Genomic DNA, 5,783 nt, shown 5'->3' on the forward strand with positions numbered 1-5,783 from the left:
GGGACAAAATGATTGTTCCAAGTTCCTAAAAAGAAAGGTTAATTGAAAAAATTAATAGAAAAAGAAGTGAGTGAATGAATGAGTCTACAGTGGGCTGTGAGTAGTCAAGGGAGTTCAATTAAGAAAACATCTGCTGCTGCTGAACTTTTACTGTTACTCAACTTAGTAGTCAGGTCAGCTTTGGAGGGAAAAGGATCTCAGGTGGAGATGGAGAACAGTATGAGAAATAAATTTGCACTGACCTTACAGGGAAAAGGATCTCAGGTGTAGAACAGTATGAGAAATAAATTTGCACTGACCTTATCCTAAAAATACCAGGTGCTATTCTTATCTATAACGTTTCTTTGCCCTCCTTCTCCTGAACAAGCATGTATCGCTGTTTAATAGGAACAGATATATATGTACATGTTGGAAAGAATGCTCCACATACATCATGGTGTATGGTAACACAGTCTCAATGATTTTAACAACGTTGCAATCATTCTGTTCATGATAGTAATTCTTCCCCAGTGTAGGAGAAAGTGGATAAGACAGCATATTCGTCAACAAATTAGCTGAAATATAAACACGCGGTAATACTGTCCTGAAGTTGAGCTTCGAGCAACTGTACCTTTTTCCCACTGCAAATATTTCTCAGTTTCCATCCTGCAAAAGGCTTTCCTTCCCGTGCTCCTTTGCCGAGTGACGCCTTTTGTGGTCCCCTTTTGATTGTACTCAGACTTACATGTTTCTTCTCACACACCAGCCTAAGCAAACAACACATTTCCATCCTCTGAAGTGAGTGCCAACTTACACAGGGTGAAATTCAGAGTGCCCTGAAGAGATTATATCCCAGCTATCTCAGCTGACACCTTTTTGAGAGCTGCGCACCAGTGCGTGACAGGAAAGCTTTCTGTTCATGATTCAGAGGTGGAGTTTCAAGGCTCAGGAAAGAGGACTTTAAAAACGATGGGTCAGGCCCAATGTTTTCTCTTTCTTAGTGTGACACTAAGTGAAATTCTGATGTTTTTTGCTTCTGAGCCAGCAGTAAGGGCCAATTACCTAATTGTCTAGTTATGGAAACTACGTGCAGGCACCATAGTATTCAATGCCTTAAAACCATACTTCCACCCAGCAGCAACAAAACTGAACCATTATATATTCACTTCTTCTCATCACCTTCTATTAAGCATTTGTATTCAATTATCTCTGGCTTTTCCTAGGTGTCATTCATAGCTATGGCATTGACCTCCTCCTAGTTTACCTCCTTCTATAGAGTTGGTGGCAGGCACAACACAGCTATTGCACTTTGGCATCAGCTCAGAAGTTCAAGAATAAGTCCAAAACCAAACAAATGGAAGATAACATACTTGTAAATACCAATTCTGTGATTGAAGTCAGGGTATTAAGGGAGACTGGACAACTCATCTCTGAAAAAACTTTGGGGAGATTTTTTTTGGCAGGTAAGACTCACTAACTGTGCTTACAGAATGTGCCTTTTAAATCCCAGAACATATGAGTCACTTCTCCTGTCTGGCTCATGGCAAAAGGCTGGGGAGGAATAGTTTATGAAACGTGAAAAACAAAGAGAGATAAAATAACGTATGGTTAGTGCATTGACTAAAGCAGAAGCATGGAGAGTATTAGTCCAGTAGCACACAGTATTGTGTGCATGAAGCAAGGTGCTTCGGCTCTGTTATTTTTTCTTTCTTCTTCAGAGGCTTAAAGGAGGCAGGGGGAGAAAAAAAAAAGCTTCTCATAAGCTTCTTGTATTCACCAATGATTTACTTCATTTGCTGAAGTACCATTCCACCTCGGCAGTGTGTGGCAGTAGTGTTGCAGTCTCTCGAAAGAAAAGCAGAAGTGTTAAAGCCTGTTCCTTTTTCCCTGACTTTAAAGCAGGTTAGTTCAGGGGGCTTTTTTGGTTGGGGTTTTTTTGGTGGGTTTTTTTTTTTTAATCAGCTATTGTACTTTTTTCCTTTTTTTTTTTCTATTTAAAGCACAGATGCAAACCCTAAAATGATGTTTTTAATGATTTGTGTCTTATATCTATAGTTTTTCTGAAGAGCTGTGATTCCCACATGGAAAATCAGCAGGAGAGATCCTATTGAGCATCCTAAGGTGGTTAATGTTAAAGTGTATGCTTTGTACTAGATCTTATGCAACAGAATGAAGTGGGTAAGAGAGACATTTGACTTATAAGCAGGAGAACCATGTTTTATTGCTTCCTTCTGCATTCTGAAAATAACCTTTTAATTTGTTTTTAAGGTTTAACACCGTCATGTATGGATTTTGATCTTGGATCATTAGCTGTGGTATAGTTAGTGCTTGGCTGTGATTCTTGAGATTACCAAGGCTGTTCTAATACCTAGCTACAGACTTATTTTTCCCAGTCAGAAAATACATGTTAAACACTCAGATAGAAATGCATCTGTGATATGGAAGTTTCAGTGGCTGAGTTTAACTTGAAAGTTTCCTTTATCTTTTCTTTTCACCCCCTTTTTTTTCTACCTTCAATGCAGTACTTCTATATTCTCTACTTCCTGAAGAGTTTCACTTTTACTGAGCCTGAGATTTATTCCATTATATTTTTGTCATGAATTATTGATTAATTTCCTAGCTGCCCTCATTAAAAATGCAGAAGGAAAATTTTGAATCATCTGAAGGAGAAGTGTGGAGGGGTCAGCTCACAGGATTACTCTTGCCCCATGCTACAGACTCTTTTATGATCAGGAAATCCTTCCATGCATCTGTAGACATATATGTTACATATGGTTGACGCTGGCCTATCTCAGATGGGTAGCAAGAAGATTGTTTTGTTAAATCCCAGTTTTCTAGATTTGAAGAGCAAACATTCATAGCATCTGCAGTGTGGGCTAAAGAGAAATAAGGAAAGTTCATGTATGGAGAGAATAAAGGGAGAAAGAGCAGAGAGGCAGAAGAGAGGAGGGCTACAGAAGTGGCTGCCAGCGCCTGCAGAGGGGCCATACAGCCAGTTATTGCAGCCTGTGTCTCAGCAGCATTCCCTATGGAAATTGAATTCATGGTTGCCATGCAGGGACAAGGACATATTATGAAGACCCTTTGGAGGAAAGCAGCTGAACAGCACCTGATGATCTGTTACAATGGAAAAAAGAGAGAAAGTAAGGGTGGGCTGGAAGCCATACCTCTCCCTAAAATTTAATGGAGCACAGGTGTTCATGAGAAAGATTCCTGTGACTGTGGGCTTTCCCAGGCATTTGGGTGTTAACACTGGAATTTACAGTCACTGGCTGTCATGGACTAAAGAGATCTGAATTTCAGAGTGTCCCTCACCATTGCACTCTGGGGCTCCTACCATCTGACAGCAATGGTGGTGACAGCAGGGAACACTGCAGAGGACGTCTAAAGAGGATCCCTGCTAAATTGGTGGGCAGTTCATTATTTCTTTCTGCATAACATTAACTCCACCATATGGACTGAGGTAATATATAGTCCACCCTCCTATAATACCTTTTTCATTCCTTACAGATATTTGTTGAAGCTGTTCTTTGTCCCACTTTTTCTATAAAAAGTCAGGACATTTTCTGAGGAAATATCCAAAGCCTGTTATTTCTTGTAAATCAGTTCAGTGCAAAGGTTATGACAGACATTATACAGAAAATTGAATGGATTTGCTTGTTTATTTCCCTTGGATTTTCTAAGCCAAAGCAAGTCACATTTAACAGAATCATTATGGACCAGTCTGTATTTAGACAAAAAAAAGTGAAACGTATCACCTGGTTTCCAATATCTACTTATTCAAAGAAAGCTTTTGCAGAGCTGCAAAGGCATTTGGAAAACTATATGCTCTGTCTCTTGTCCTGACTCTTGACCGTATGCTGCTCTCTCATTCTGATCATATTGTACATCGTTGGTGTAAGGCACACAGAAATGTTACAGTTTGGTATTTTTGAAGATCTAACCAAAAGGGTTAGCCCAGTTTACAGAATACACTAAATAAAACAAAGCATTGGATCATCTGGGAACTGTCACAAGTGAAAAGCATTGTTTTGGCTTTCAAAATCTGCCCTGGCTTGAAACAAATACAGATATGCTCAGTTTGTTAATTCACCTTGTGAACTGTAAGGAATGACCTGTGGCTTCCACTAGAAAGCAGACGGACTCTAGAAATGCCTATGCTCTGATGAAAGGCTGTTCTGTCTTGCATCAGGTTCATTGCCTAGTGATGTTGCAGTGATTTTTTTTTTTTCCAGGCCTGACAGTCCCGTCAATCATAACAAAACTGTCTGGGCTGACTTAGTAGTCACTTGCAGGACAGCTTGCCTGAGAGCTAACTCTGCTATCACTGCCCTTGTTAGCATTTGTATTTCATTCCTCCTCTGTGATCTTTGTTTTGATATATTTAACTGGTTTTAGTACTACACAAAAATCTGAATAGGTCTGTTGTGTAAAACTCCTTGCTGCTCTGGTAGCATGTTTCTGGCTGCTAAAAAGCACATACCAATAAGTGTAGCTATCAAAAACAACAAAAAGCTGTTTTTTAATCTGGTTCTGGGGGAGAGCTTGTGACATTTGAAGATCAGTATAATTAAATTTCACAAAAAAGAGAAACAAATCAATATACATTTTTATTCATATCTGTTTTAAGTGCTGCACTTGATTACACATACATGTCTCTGTGTAAGCTTAGAAAAGGAACAAAGTCTTATGGTGTCCCAAGAAGAAAGCATTTTGTAAAAACTGTCTTTGGCTGCAACTGCACCAGTTGAATAACCTCTACAAAACGTTCAGATATTATGCTGGGAAAGGGTCTGAGATGTAATCAGTACCAGTTTGGGTTTGCCTGCTCTACCACACTTATCTGAAGCTGCTGCTTTTGCCTGGTTGTAACCAGTGGGGATCTCTGAGCAGGCGCTTGTTCTCTGTAAGTAGCTGATTTAATGAGCAGTGACAGATTCACTTAAAGAGCTGGTAGTGGGTAGAAATGTTACTTCTTATGGGGTCCATAGACTTAACAAATCTCTCAGGTTACAAGCACCAAAAAGCAGAGTGTTTATCTTGTTCATTGTCTTAGGGAAACAGCAAAGAGAAGCAGGCTGGCAAATTGAAGAATATTTTAAATCATCCTGTTTTCTCTCTTCCAGCTGGATGGTTGCTGCTAGCTGTGCTGTGCGGAGTGCTGGGAGGAGAGGGCTACTCCCAGGTGTGACACCCGCTTTTTGCATGACTGACAAGGGAATCAACCAAGGCAGGGCAAAAGGAAAGACTCACATCTGGCCCACACGTTGCCTCCTCGGCTTCAGAGCTCAGACAAGTGGAGAATAATTCAAATTATGGGTACTTCTTACATATTCTGTGCTCAAAATCTCATTTTCTTACTTGAAACTAAAGCTGCACTACCATAATATTGCTATATACATGTGCTCTTTCACCCAAGGCCAGTAGGTGTAAGTCCCCACTGTGGGCTGGTCTTGTGGGGTGTGGGCACCGCTCGTGTGTCCTCCCGCCGTGCTACAAGTGTGGCACACCAGTGTATGGCAGTGTCACAGTTAATAACATTGACTTGCAGGGGAAATGACTTCCAGCAATAAAAGAGTGTTTGGAAACCAGCTAATAATGATCTTTTTGATGTTTGTCTTTCAAAGTAAATATCTGCTAGGAAGAATTATAGAAATGCAAAGCCCCCCTCATTTAGACATTGATACCACTTCAAAATCACTATTTTTTGCATAAACAATGGTGACCATTTCTTTGTGAATAGGATGTCAGGTAGCACGAGAATATGGAAGAGAAAATATAATCTTATTCAAGAGAAGCATAAA

General features: G+C 40.0%; 1 long non-coding RNA gene across 2 annotated transcripts; it reads left to right on the forward strand.

The window, feature by feature from the left end:
• Positions 1-1,579: 1,579 nt before the first annotated feature.
• On the forward strand, positions 1,580-5,551 carry LOC140650109 (uncharacterized). 2 transcript variants are annotated; one of them, XR_012041856.1, is made up of 3 exons: positions 1,580-1,881; positions 2,035-2,157; positions 5,106-5,551. It is a non-coding gene; the product is annotated as an uncharacterized lncRNA (long non-coding RNA). The 2 variants fall into 2 exon arrangements; XR_012041855.1 differs by having other exon boundaries at positions 2,035-2,100.
• Positions 5,552-5,783: the final 232 nt, after the last annotated feature.

This window comes from Ciconia boyciana, chromosome 3 (assembly GCF_034638445.1).
Source record: "Ciconia boyciana chromosome 3, ASM3463844v1, whole genome shotgun sequence".
NCBI lineage: Eukaryota > Metazoa > Chordata > Aves > Ciconiiformes > Ciconiidae > Ciconia > Ciconia boyciana.